At 45.4% G+C, this 14,911-nt stretch overlaps 1 non-coding gene across 1 annotated transcript; it reads right to left on the reverse strand.

The window, feature by feature from the left end:
- Positions 1–7,119: 7,119 nt before the first annotated feature.
- Positions 7,120–7,192, reverse strand: TRNAK-CUU (transfer RNA lysine (anticodon CUU)). Its single transcript has one exon. It is a non-coding gene; the product is annotated as a tRNA-Lys (tRNA).
- Positions 7,193–14,911: the final 7,719 nt, after the last annotated feature.

Here is a 14,911-nt window from a genome sequence, read left to right on the forward strand (position 1 = left end):
CCTGGAGAATCCCATGGACGGAGGAGCCTGGTAGGCTACAGTCCATGGGGTCGCTAAGAGTCGGACACGACTGAGCGACTTCACTTTCACTTTTCCCTTTCATCCACTGGAGAAGGAAATGGCAACCCACTCCAGTGTTCTTGCCTGGAGAATCCCAGGGACGGCGGAGCCTGGTGGGCTGCCGTCTACGGGGTCGCACAGAGTCGGACACGACTCTGGCGACTGAGCAGCAGCAGCAGCACTCAGCTGTAAAAGAGAATGAAATAATGTCATTTGCAGCAACATGGATGGACCTAGAGATTATTACAATAAGTGAAGTAAACTAGACAGAGAAAAACAAGTATCATATGATATTACTTATATCTGGACTCTAAAATGTGATACAAATGAACTTATTTACAATACAGCAGACTCATAGACATAGAAAACAAATTTGTGGCTACCTATGAGGAAAGGTGGAGGGAAGGATAAATTAGGAGTTTGGGATTAGCAGATACAAGCTACTATACATAAAAAATAAATAAACAACAAGGTCCTACCATATAGCACAGGGAACTGTATTCAATATCCTACAAGAAACTATAATGGAAAAGAATTATGAAAAAGAATATATATTCTTATATATACATGTAACTGAATCAGTTTGCTGTACACTAGAAACTGACACAACATTGTAAATCAACTACAATTCAATAAAAACAAATTTTCAAAAAGAGATTGGTTCAAGGATTTCCCTGGTGGTCCAGTGGCTAAGACTCTGTGCTCCCAATGCAGGGGGCCCTGGTCAGGGAACTAGATCCCGCATGCCACAACTAAGACCCGGCACAACCAAAGAAGCAAATTAATTAAAATAAATTAAAAAATAATAATCAGGGGGTTTTCTAAAAAAAAAAAAAAAAAGACATTGGTCATTGGTTCAAATCTCACCACTGCCACTTACTGTGTGACCTCTTGGAAGTGGCTTAACCTCTCTGTTTCAGTTTTCTCCTTTGTGATATGGAGACACAAACCCTTCTAGCTCTGACTAATTCATCAGGCAGCTTTGGGAAATGAGGCTTCCCTGGTGGCTCAGAGGTTAAAGCGTCTACCTCCACTGAGGGAGACCCGGGTTCAATCCCTGGGTCTGGAAGATCTCCTGGAGAAGGAAATGGCACCCCACTCCAGTATTCTTGCCTGGAGAATCCCATGGATGGAGGAGCCTGGTGGGCTACAGTCCATGGGGTCTCAAAGAGTCGGACACGACTGAGCGACTTCACTTTTGGGAAATGAAGAATTCTCTATAGGTGACTTTTCCAGAAAACTAAAACTCATTCTTAAAACAACTGTATCTACTTCTTCCACTTTGGGTAGAAATCTTTCTAAACCATGTTACACATTTTCCTGCTTCCCTTAAGCAGAAGATACTCAAGAAGATTAGTCTTTTCTTGATGACTCTGGGTCATGTGGGCTGCATCAACTTCAGATATTTTTGTCTCCTGTCATCCTATCTGGGTGTCACTGTGCTAGTCTCTGACAGCTCACAGAGTCCCTCATCTTTTCTAGGTTGTTGCTGCTGAGATGCTGTGGGCTGGGAAGCCAGGCAACCGAGCCTGAGAATAATTTGAAGGAGGAGAGAGAGAGAACTTGCCTTAGACTGCGAGACTGTCTAGGACGCCTCCACCTTCTCTCCTTCGCTGGGGGGTCAGACTTGCATCCAAGTCTGATGACTTTACCAGCCTTGGCTTCCTTCCTGCTTTTTTTTTTCCCCACACAGGCATTTCCTCTAAGAAAACCCTTGTGCATTTAATTTATCTTGGCACCTGCTTCTCAAAGGACCCAGAGTAATACATATAGTTTAGTCAGACGGCCCTCCCCAAAGTCTGCACTAAGTTATACTCCATCCATGGTGTTCAAGAGCCCCTCTTCCCCTGCACTTTTGCCAACACATTGGTCCCACCTTCAGATTGAACCACCAGTGAGCAGATGGACACTCCTTCAACTCCCTCGACAGCCCTCAGGGGCACGCTATTGGCAAGGGCATCACTGAGACTGTTTTAATGGCTGGTGACAGAAAACTCAACCCAAACTGTCTTAAACACAAAAGAACTTTCATTTACTCATACTCTTGAAAAGTCCAGAGTCGGCTGCCTTCAGGCTCAGCATGATCCAGGAGTTTAAATGATATCGCCAAAGGCGATGTCTCCCTGCTCTGCCTCCATGCTGTTGGCTTGATCCTGAAGCTTCACTCTCTCCCCTTGGGGAAGCAAAAATGGCCAATGTAACTCTAGATCTTACACCCTTCAAGAGAAGGAGGGGTGTTTATTTCCCAGAAGCCCTAGCAGTCACCTCTTCTTGTCTCATTGGCTGGACCAGGTTACTTGGCCAACTTTTAACCAATCACTCTGGCCAGGAGATTGACTCATTGGAAAAGACCCTGATGCTGGGAAAGATCAAAGGCAAAAGGAGGAGGTGGCAATGGATGAGATGGTTAGATAGCATCACTGACTCAATGGATACGAATTTGAGCAGACTCCGGGAGATAGTGAAGAACAGGGAAGCCTAGCATGCTTGCTGCAGTCCATTGGGTCACAATGAGTCGGAGGGGATTTAGCAACTGAACAATGACAACAAACAGCTGGCCAGGAAAAGAGCCTGATTGCTTTAGCCAATCAGGTTCCATGCAATCAAGTTGAAGGAAGATGACTTCCCAAAAGGAACTGGAGGTGCTGTTTTATCAATAGAGAGTTAATATTGAAAGTCATTTTGAAAATAAAAAAACTATTACAAAAAGGCAACGAGGAACCAGCTCTAAATTTCACACTGGAGGGAATGCTGAAAACATGGAGGGCTAACCACCACCTCAGGGCAGTCTTCTCAGAGAAGGGCAGGACCAGCCTCTTGCTGCCATCAGGAGTCCTTGGAGGGACTATTTTTCTCCTGTTCTCAGTTTATAAGTTGTTATCTGTACAGCTACAAAAGAATCAGGAGATGTATCAACTGTCAAAATAAACACATGGGAGCATAGTGAAGTGGTTTGGCTAATTTGAAAGATAATGATAATAATAAAAATTTTAAAAACCAAGGAAGTCAGCCTTCTGTTATTTGGAAGAAAATTTCAGAGCCAACAGCCCAGCATCCATCTTTTTAGAAGGCTCCGACCAGCTGGGGGTTTTCTTGAGGAAGCCATATCTTCCCACCCCGATCCTCACAAATACGCCATGTTAACAGAAGATCCCAGCACTTTCCCTTCCAGCCCAGGTTTAGCCAAACAGCGCTTCCTCCTAGCATTTCCTGAGTGTCAGGTACGTTGGCCATGGAAACTCATTTATTTCTTTCAACAACTTCACCACAGGGGCTCTCTGCCTGTCATGGAAAGTGAGAGGGTAAGCTCAGAGTCAGACTCATGGTTCAAATCCCAGCGGCACCACGTGCAAGGTATAACCTTGGACAGGCTCCTCCAGCCTTCCACACTCCTGGTTAGGAATGCTGATGCTCCCCGTTGGGTTGTGAGAGTGGAGTGAGAGATTCCATGTTTGCACGTGGTAGACACTCAAAAGGTGTTCACTCTCATTATTAGAGTAATTGAGGTGTCCTGCTTCATCAGTGAGGACAAGGAAAGAGAATTTAGCTTTCAAGCTGGATGACTTTGCCCCAGCATCTTGAGAATGTCTTTGTTGCCACAGCCCGTTCCTTCTGTAATACTCTGATCTCTAAGGGATGTTCATCAAATTTATTATCTCTTCAAAGAAAGAAATCTGTCCACCCCCGTGAGCAGCCCGGGAATCCTGGTCCTCTTGACACTTGTCGATATCACTGCTGTAACACAGGGGTCCTGAACTGTCCACCTTCCCCTCTGCCACCTGTGGGGGCCTGGGCACACGACTCTGCTGACACCTGGTGTCAAAGCAGCTGCCTGCTCGTCTCAACAGAACCCTCTGGGTAGGCACTTTCCATAACGAGCAAGACTGTGAGCACTCAGCCCCCGTGGGTCCCGCTCAGTCCGATTCTCTTCTCCCTGAACCTCAACCACAAGTGGCACGGACTCAGCTTCACATTTCAGTGACGGACCCCTGCGGTGGCAGCTGGATCCTCAGCATTGACCACCCCCTGTGCCTGGGTGCACCTCCTCTCCCGCAGTTTGCAGGCCCCACCAGCTGAATTGCCTTCTCACTCTCTCATTCCTAAGACTCACCCTCATAGACCTCCGTAAGCTGGGATGGGCAACTTGGGAAACTTTTTTCTTTACAGAGGGAGACTGAAGTCCCAAATCAGAATGGCCACATAGCCTAGCATGTAAGGAAGCATTCTGTTTCATAGTGGGAGGGAAGGTTTTTCTCTTTCTCCTATTGGATGGGATAAAACAAGCACCTACAGACCAGTTACAAGCTAAGTTCCAAGATACTTAACAATAATGGTAATTAAACTGGAAGGTCTGTCAGTAACTTACTTTTTCTTTTCAAGACTGAGTTCAAATTTACCCCAATAATAGCAACAGTCACCCCTTGCTTACCTTCCGACTGCATTCCCAAGAAGAAAAGGAAGGGACAGAGTGAGGGCAGAGTGAGTGAAAGTCGCTCATTCGTGTCCGACTTTTTGCGACCCCATGGACTATACAGTCCATGGGATTCTCCAGGCCAGAATACTGGAGTGGGTAGCCTTTCTCTTCTGTAGGGGATCTTCCCAACCCAGGGATCAAACCCAGGTCTCCCACACTGCAGGTGGATTCTTTACCAGCTAAGCCACCAGGGAAGCCCAGTGAGGGCAGAGGGTCCTGGCTATTACGTGTAACTCTGCATGTCTAGAGAATGTGTAATGAAATGTGAACATCTTCCATCATTGATGGCATGGTAGTATGGTGGATAAACAAAGTTGAAAACCATTGCCCTAAGTAAAATAAGGATCAGTTAAATAAGCTATGATATGTGCTCAGTGGAATGCTATGCAGCCTTTATGTACAAATATGAAATATGTTTTAGGCGTATTATTGAGTGATGAAAGTTGCAAGAAAAAGCATAAAATATTATCATTTATATACCCAGGTTATCCCCCACAGAATTATACTTCATATTTCTGCAGACACATATATCAGCAAATACATAATTAAAAGTCTGGAAAGACGCAAAACTCACAAAATTGGGGACTTCAGAGACAGGAATGATGGTCCCAAGGGAGAGTTTTAGTTTTTATCCATAATGTTTTCTTTTTTACAATGGTCACATATTTGTGTACTTATGAGTTTAAAATATGTAACTACTTTTAATATAAAATAAATTTCAACCCATTCTCTCTGAAAACTTCAGGACTAGATTGGACTTGGCAACAGTGATTGGGACAAACACGGGTATGTTCAATATACTTATTGCCAAGAGGCTTTCAAGAAGGTAAAACCATTTCCACCCCAATCAGTGGAAAGATGACAAAAATAATAATATTCATTGCTGTTACTGGTTTCAATCAATAGTTCTTTAACAACCACTGAGGGTGAGCATTTTCTCACAGTGCTCTTGGGCATCTTAAACTAAGGGAAGAGGTGCCTTTTTTCCACCTCCTCCTCCCTGGGAAACGCCCAGCTCCCACAGCCCAGGGATTATTTAATTAACACCTGCCCCCAGGGAACAAAACAACAACCAGGCACTCAGTGAACTTTCCCTCTGCAGGAACCTATACTTTTCCCCGCACCCACTGGAGTCATTGCTATTCCTCTTAACAATAGAATGACTCCAACAGTAACATTGCCCTGTCAGAGCCAAGTCTTCTAGGGAGCACTGGTCCATATTAATGATACCATATATCCGCAGGGGCGAGTCTCCAGCTGCACTGAAATCATGGATGCAGGAGAGAGATGGTGAGAAACCCTGCAGGAGTCCTCGGAGGCTCCGGGTGCACAGCTTTCCTCCACATGGGCCCTGGCAACTTGATGTTTGCTGGTACCCAAGCCCCGCTGTGCATTAACACCACCAGTGTCATTAACTTGTTATCTTTCATCCATGCAGGCCTGCCCACTGCCAGCCCCAGCCATGGGCCTCGTGAAGGAGGATGTGGTTGCAAAAAGAGTCTCATAATGATAGAGTAGGGAAAACTGTAGGCATGAGAATTTCTCTTAGGAACAGACCTGTTTTTATTTAGGACAACATCTTGATAAATTACTTGGGATGGGATCCAAGGCAACAAAAGAGATGCTCGAACTCCTCCACATTCCAAGTGAATTGGAAATGTATGGTGAGCATCTGTCAAACGCATTTAACTCATTAATGAAGGGATCAGCAGGATGGCAAAATGGGTTCCAAGAGGATAAAAGAAACTAACACACACACACCCCCCACCATATATACACCGACATCCACACACACATTTAGGGCAAAAAGAGAATGCTGGAATCAGGGTCCAAGTTAAATATGAAACTAGTTAATGACAGGCCAATAAAATCTTTAGGCCAAGAATCAGCAAACTATAACCTGCTTATCAAATCAGACCAACTACCTGTTTTTGTATGCCCACAAGCTAAGAAGTTTTTTCTTTTTTTACATTTTCCAACAGTTGGAAAAAGAAAGAACAATATTTCATAACATGTGAAAATGACATGAAATTTAAATTTCTGTCTGTAAATATAGTTTTATTGGGACTCAGGCAAGCTTGTTCATGGCACAGTTCAGTAGTTGGGACAGAGACTATATAGCCCACAAAGCCTAGAATATTTATCCTCTGAGCCTTTACAAGAAAAGCTTACCGACAATATAATAACATGTCAATACTTGGGGATTATGTTCTCTGTGGGACAAAAGCCATTTGCACCTTCACAGGACAAAAATTATTTGCACCTTAATCAACTTTCTACACGTTAACATCTAACTTTATCAAATCTGAACCTAATCAATAGCAAAGTCAAACAAAGCAACATCCCCTGGAGAGTCGTGTGCAACCATCATGTTCAGTCACTTCAGTCATGTCCAACTCTCTGCAACCCCATGGACTGTAGCTCACCAGGCTCCTCTGTCCATGGAGTTCTCCAGGCAAGAATATTGGAGTGGGTTGCCATTTCCTACTTTAGGGAATTTTCCCAACCCAGGGATCGAACCTGCATCTCCTGCATTGGCAGGCAGGTTCTTTACCACTGAGCCACCTGGGAAGCCCTAAAACATGTGCCCAATGTGGGGCTCAAACCCATGACCCTGAGATTAAGAGTCTCATTCTCTACCAACTGAGTTATCTGGGTTGAGTCACCTGGGAAACCTCCTAGAGAGTCAGATAACCTTTAATCAGACTGTTTAATTTGATTCTGAAATGTTATACAGTCATCTCTTTACTTTATTTCAAGCTTTTGGGTATTTGTTCTTAATACTTAAAAAACAAAGATCATTAAGTAATACAAACTCAGTGATGTTTAATGATCAACAATGCATGGTTAGAAGGTCACTTCCTTCTAGAGAGTTTTCAGAACTGAAGATCTGAAAGCCACTCATGAAATGAGGTGATTTCCCACTCTGAGCAGACAGAGGACAACTGGACCTGCTGGAAATAGGACAGACTGGGGGAAAAGCTGGCATGCCGAGCTACTTTGAAGGTTGATATACGTCAGCCTAGAAGAACGGGGAGCAGGGGAGGGGACAGAGAGGGGCAAAGCCCCAAATGATACCGAGATGGCTTTGGAGTATGTTGGGGATTGGGTGTGTGCTCAGTTATTCAGTCATATTCGACTCTTTGCGACCCTGTGGACTGTAGCCCGCCTGGCTCCTCTGTTCATGGGATTCTCCAGGCAAGAATACTAGAGTAGGTTGCCATTTCCTTCTACAGGGGATCTTCCCAATCCAGAGATCGAACCCACGTCTCCTGCAGCTCCGGCATTGGCAGGCAGGTTCTTTACCACTGAGCCACCTGGGAAGCCCAGGGATAGGGTGGCATTTCATTATTGTTGGTTAGGTATATTGATTATTATAGAGACTGTCCTAGACTTAGTAGCTGCTCTCCAGTAGATCGGGGACAGTTCACTCTCCCCACTATTTATTCCCAGCCACAGACTGCATGCATTTAGTGGCCCACCCTCCACACCAGTGCTGCCAGCACCACTGGAGTGTGCCAGAAATAAATCCGGGTGGGTTTCTTTTTTAGAAAGATTTATGTGTATTTGAGATGTAATTGATACACTGTCTTAATTCAGGCTACTGTAACAGAACACCATAGATTGGGTGGCTTATAAACAAAAGAAATTTATTTCCCAATGTTCTGGAGGCTGTAAAGATCAAGGCACTGGCCGATTTAGTGTCGTGAGGGCCCACATCCTAGTTGGATGACTGACTTTTCTTGATGTGTCCTCAAGTGGTAGAGAAGGCAAGGAACCTCTCTGTGGCCTCTTTTATAAGGATGCTAATCCCATTCATGAGGGCTTCATCTTCATGACCTAATCACATGCTGAAGTCTCTACCTCCAAATACCATTATGAGATATTGGTGGATTAGGTTTCAACATATGAATCTGAGGAGGGCTTCCCTGGTGGCTCAGTGATAATGAATCTGCCTGCCAATGCAGAAGACGTGGGTTCAATCTTTGGGTGGGAAAGATTCCCTGGAAAAGGAATAACCCACTCCAGTAATATTGCCCGGGAAATCCCATGGACAGAGGAGCCTGGTGGGCTACAGTCCATGGGGTCACAAAAGAGTTGGACACAACTTAGCCACTAAACAACAGCAACAAACATTCAGTAGATAGAACACATCAGACTATTGTTTCAAGTGTATAATTCAACGGCTTTTAGAGCATTCACAGAATTGTGCAACTATCACCACAATCACTTTTAGAATACTTTACCCTCAAAATGAAACCCCTTAGCCATCACCCTCCAACACCCCAGCTCTAAGCCAGGTGTTTTTTTTTTTTAATTGTACATGAGTCAGAAGCTTACACATGTCAAAATATCACGGAGACACTGCCCACGCACGGATCACACAATTTGCTTCCAACGTTGAAATCTTATCCCACTGGAATGTTCGTGCAAACCCAGGATATTTCTCCTGCTTCCAGCTTCCACTCCCCCAGCCACCCCCAGTCTTGCTCCTAGTTTCTGGGATGAGTGGCAGGGGGTTGGAGTCACCATATGGTGCCATCGCCCTCCCCACTTTTCTCACTTTTTCCCCCCTGTATCCTATTAGTATAGAAACATCTAAGGGGCATGAAGATTTGGGGGATTTATGACATGCACATAGACCTGCTGACATACATATGTCAGAATTTGGCACTTGAGCAACATCAACACCTGTTCACAGAGGGATGAATAAGAGTCGTCATCCTCTACCACCGACTCAAGACCCCAGACCATCACCAAGGAGATACAATTTCTGAGCATCCAAGAATTCGTGCTTTGTTAGGTCACGTTCCTAAAAGCAGGGCCTAAAACAAGGATGTTTGTGAGAGTGATTTATGGATGCAGTGCTCGCAGGAAGACTTGTATGGGAGGAAGAGAAGCAGGGTAGGGGTGGGGAGAAATTAACCAAGAGGTTGAAGCCTTGCCCCAGCCTGAGCCCATGGATAGCTCCAGACAGAAACTTCTTTGAGGTAAGGAACTGGGCCTCCATAACCCCACACCAGCCAGCCATTGGCTATAGCCTCTTGGTGAGGGAGAGCCTAACTCCCAGGCACCTCCAGGGAGCTAAGGCAACTCCAGTTACCCACAGCAATCTTTGAAGAAGGTTTTCCATGTGAGCCATTAGCAGCAAAAGTCATTAGCAGCAAGAATATAATAGCAAAAGCTATTAGCAGCTAAAGTCCCTTGAACTTTAAGGAGATCAAACCAGTCAATCCTAAAGGAAATCAACCATGAATAGTCACTGGGAGGACTAACACTGAAGCTGAAGCCCTAACACTTTGGCCACCTGATACGAAGAGCCAACTTATTGGAAAAGACCCTGATGCTGGGGAAAATTGAAGGCAGGAGGAGAAGGGGATGACAGAGGATGAGATGGTTGGATGGCATCACCAACTCGATGGACATGAGTTTGAGCAAACTCCGGGAGATAGTGAAGGACAGGGAAGCCTGGAGTGCTATAGTCCATGGGGTTTATGACTGAGCGACTGAACTACATTAGCAGCAACACCCGAGGCAGCTGGATAATGGGTCTACTGAACAGGTGGAAAGGCTCCTAGGGGATGCGGTGGGGCCCAAGGAGCATCTATGCCCTGCATCTGCCCCACCAGTTTTCTAGTTATCCCATACACACGCAGCTCCTAAGGGAGCTGAATACAGAAAGAACAAGAGCAGAACGGAAGTCATAGTACCTCTTGATTATGAGCTGGACCAATAACCCCTGGCAGATCTCTAATGGAACTGGGCTGGGAGACTTCCTTCTCTCCTAAGGTCCAAAGCTGGCCTTCCTAGGCATTCCTGTTACTACTGCTACATAACAAAACACTCCGAAACTTAATATTTAAAAAGCAATGATCATTTATTTTCTAGGTGGGCATAGTTCGTTTCTGCCCCATGAGGCATCAGCAGGAGTGGCTTGACTGGGGGCTGGAGGATCTTTAAGGTGGCTCACTCACCTGGCTGGAAAGCTGGTACTGGCTCTCCGCTGGGCTCGCAGCCAGTACTAAGAGACTATATATATGTCAGTTCCACTCGGTGGGAGGGTCTCCACTGGCCGTTTGGACCTTCTCACAGCATGATGGCTGGATTCCAAGAACAAACCTCCTAAAAGACAGGAAGTAAAAGCTTCAGGTTTATCGAAGCTTAGACCTGAAAACTGGCACTCTTTCTGTCACATTCTTTGCATCAGGTAGTCACAAAACCTAGAGTCAAGGGAAGATGACATACATCCCATCTGCTGATGAGAGAAGTGCCAAGCAATCTTGGGACCATATGTTAAATTGCCACGTGAGGCGAGCATGCATAAGGAGTGATGTGTGTTAGTGTTACTCGCTCAGTCATGTCCGACTCTTTGTGACCCCATAGACTGTAGCCTTCCAGGTTCCTCTGTCCATGAAATTCTCCAGGCAAGAATACTGGAGTGGTTAGCCATTCCCTCCTCCAGGGGATATTCCCTACCCAAGGCTCTAACCCAGGTCTCCTGCATTGCAGGCAGACTCTTTACCATCTGAGCCACCAAGAAGATGTCTGGGCCCTAAGAGAAGCCTGGCTCTGTTTACCAGTGCCACGTGGACTAGAGAGAAGGCATATTCACATCACTGTCAGTGATGGTTAACTTTATGTGTCGATTTGATACCCAGACATTTGGTCAAACATTAGTCTGGGTGTCTCTGGATGAGATTAATGTTTGAATCAATAGACTGAGTAAAACAGGTATCCCTCCCTCATGTGGGAGGGCCTCAGCCAACTCCTTGAGGGCCTGAATAGAACAAAAAGACTAGTTCTCCCCCAAGTAAGAGAGAATTTTTCCTATCTGACTGTTTTTGAGCTGGGACATTGGTTTTTTATCTGCCTTTGGACTCAGACTGAAACATCAGCTCTTCCTGGATCTGCAGCTTGCAACTCACCCTGCAAATCTCGGGGCCTCCGTAATCGTGTGAGCCAATTCCTTATAATAAATAGATAGGTAGAGAGAGAGAGAGTTACATACATGCCTACACACATACATACAAATTGGTTCTCTTTCTCTAGAGAAATTGGTTTCTCTTTCTCTTTCTCTGAATAACTTACCTCTACTATGTGGGTGGGCCTCATTCAATCAGTTGGCGATTTCCTCCAAAGAAGAGAGAACAGGCTGCCTTTGGACTTGAACTGCAACATCAACTCCTTTCCCCAGGGTCTCCAGTCTGCCAGCCTTAACTGCAGGTTTTGGACTTGCCAGCCTCCACAATCAGATAAGCCAGTTCCTTAAAAACAATAAGAAAAAACCCCCTCATTCGTTCATTCATTCCACTCATATCCTATGGTTCTATTCTCTGGAGAAAGAACCCTGATCACACGTTTCAATGAACAGTGACTGTGGCCACTAGAAATGGATGCCTTGTTCTCTGTGTCATTGAAGCAGTTGGTCTTTAAGAAGTAGAAACAGGAAGGAAGTCAGCAAAGAACCAGCCAAAGGGGTTAAATGTCCACCCTCTTCAAAGGAGAGGACCGGAGGGGGTCAGGGGGCATGTCAGGCCCTTCAGAGGTCCTCCAGAGCCCCCACTGGCCAGCAGGGGTGCTCACCATCGCTGAGTGTGGGTCACTCTTATTCTCCCATACAGAAGCCCATCTGGCCATTACAGAGCACCACACAGACGCACAGAAAGAAGTAGATGGACTGGGTTTCCATATCCTCACCTTTGGGACTGTGGGCCTGTCAAGGTGAGAGGAAGCCCCAGAGCAGAGCAGAAGGAGCCTGGGCTGGGAGTCAGAAAGAACCTGTTCTCACTGGGTTCCACCGCTTAACTAGTTCTGTATATTTTGCCTATTGCTCAAGCTTCTATCTGTTCTCCAATTAAAGGAGATAATGACACTTCCCCTGCCTACATCCTGCCTACATCCGGACTTGAGTGTAAATACTAAATGAGTTAACAGAGGTCTGGGAATCTGCACACCAGTCGGGGCTTTAGAGAAGTAAAGCCACCAGAGATGTGTATCATATGGGATTAACACAGGGATCTGAGAGCTGGGCACACAGTCCAGCTAAGGGAGGCTGCTGTTTGTGTGTCTTGTCCTGGAGCCTGATGTCCACAGGGCGAGCAGGCAGGAAAAGACCGTGGATGTGAAGGGGAGGAGGGCAAGTACCGACGGGAACCTGCGAGGCTGGATCCCCAAGGACAGGCGGGATCATGGAGGTCTCTCTTGGCCTTGGCGTCTGTGGAGGGGCGGAGCGGTCCTGCAGGAGCGGCCGGCACTCTTCATCACACAGTTTAACACACTTGAGCCAGGAGGAGGAGATTTCAAAAAGGAAACAGCAAATGAGTGACAGCTGTGCAGACTCCAACCCCCGCCCCCCCACACACACAGCTCCACCCCCGCCGCATAGCGAGAAGACACCCCACATCCTGCCGAATCTTCCACAAATGTCTCCATGGCTCAGGCAACCAGGGTCTCCACCGGAAAGGGAGTTCTGAGAAAGGCCATCTCACTGCAGATAACTTGACACAGTACAAATCCACCACAATTTGTCAGCTCCAAATTACTGGCCCACTGAAAGCTGAAAAAACCAAATCACATCTTCCCAGCAGAGCTAATTTAGCTAGAAGCATATTAGAGCCACCAAACAGCTTTGTATGGTGGAGGTGATAGCACCATCTTGAAAATTAGACACACGTGACTTTTACTTATTCTGCAAGCTAAGCTTCAACAGTACTTGAACCAAGAACTTACAGATGTTCAAGATGGATTTAGAAAAGGCAGAGGATCCAAAGATCAAATTATCAACCTCCATTGCATCATAGAAAAAGCAAGAGAGTTCCAGAGAAACATCTACTTCTGCTTCATTGACTATGCTAAAGCCTTTGTGTGTATCACAACAAACTGTGGAAAATCTATAAAGAATAGGAATACTAGACCACGTTACCTGCCTCCTGAGAAATCTATATGCAGGTCAAGAAGCAACAGAACCGGATGTGGAACAACAGACTGGCTCCAACTTCAGAAAGGAGTTTGTCAAGGCTGTATATTGTCACCCTGCTTTTTTAACTTATGTGCAGAGTACATCATGAGAAATGCCGGGCTGGATGGAGCACAATCGAGAATCAAGATTGCCAGGAGAAATATCAATCACCTCAGATACGCAGATGACACCACCCTTATGGCAGAAAGCAAAGAGAAACTAAAGAGCCTCTTGATGAAAGTGAAAGAGGAGAGTGAAAAAGCTGGCTTAAAACTCAACTTCAAAAAACGAAGATCATGGCATCTGGTCCCATCACTTCATGGCAAATAGATGGGGAAACAATGGGAACAGTGACAGACTTTATATTCTTCAGCTCCAAAAATCACTGCAGATGGTGACTGCAGCCATGAAATTAAAAGACACTTGTTCCTTGGAAGAAACGCTATGAGCAACCTAGACAGCACATTAAGAAACAGAGACATTACTTTGCTGACAAAGGTCCGTCTAGTCAAAGCTATGGTTTTTCCAGTAGTCATGTATGGATGTGAGAGTTGAACTATAAAGAAAGCTGAGTGCCAGAGAATTGATGCTTTTGAGCTGTGGTGTTGGAGAAGACTCCTGAGGGTCTCTTGGACTGCAAGGAGATCAAACCGGTCAATCCTAAAGGAAATCAGTCCTAAATATTCATTGAAAGGACTGATGCTGAAGCTGAAACTTCAATACTTTGGCCACCTGATGTGAAGAGCTGACTCATTTGAAAAGACCCTGATGCTGGGAAAGATTGAAGGCAGGAGGAGAAGGGGATGGCAGAGGATGAGATGGTTGGGTGGCATCACCAACTCAATGGACATGAATTTGAGTGAGAGTTGGTGATGGACAGGGAAGCCCGGCGTACTGCAGTTCATGATGTCGCAAAGAGTCAGACACGACTAAGCAACTGAACTGACTGACATTTATTTTTCCCTGTGCAATTGCTGAAGCCTTTTGAAAAACCCAGGTCCTACTTCCTTCACTTCTACTAAAAATAATTGAGAATTTTATTCAACCACAAAGAGGAATGAAGTAGTGATACATGTTACAATATGAATGAACCTGGAAAACATTATGCTTAATCCCCATCATGTGTCATGAGGGAAATACAAATTAAAACAATAATGAGATATCACTACCCACTTAATTTGTTGTTGTTCAATCACTCAGTCGTGTCTGACTCTTTGCGACCGCATGGACTGTAGCACGCCAGGCTTTCCTGTTCTTCACCGTCTCCCAGAGCTTGCTTAAACTAATGTCCATCGAGTAGGTGAGGCCATCCAACCATCTTGTCTTGTCACCTCTTTCTCCTCCTGTCTTCAGTCTTTCCCAGCATCAGGGTATTTTCCAAGGAGTCAATTCTTCACATCAGGTGGCCAAAGTATTGA

This window comes from Giraffa tippelskirchi, chromosome 13 (assembly GCF_054371585.1).
Source record: "Giraffa tippelskirchi isolate mGirTip1 chromosome 13, T2T-mGirTip1v1.2.pri, whole genome shotgun sequence".
Classification (NCBI taxonomy): domain Eukaryota; kingdom Metazoa; phylum Chordata; class Mammalia; order Artiodactyla; family Giraffidae; genus Giraffa; species Giraffa tippelskirchi.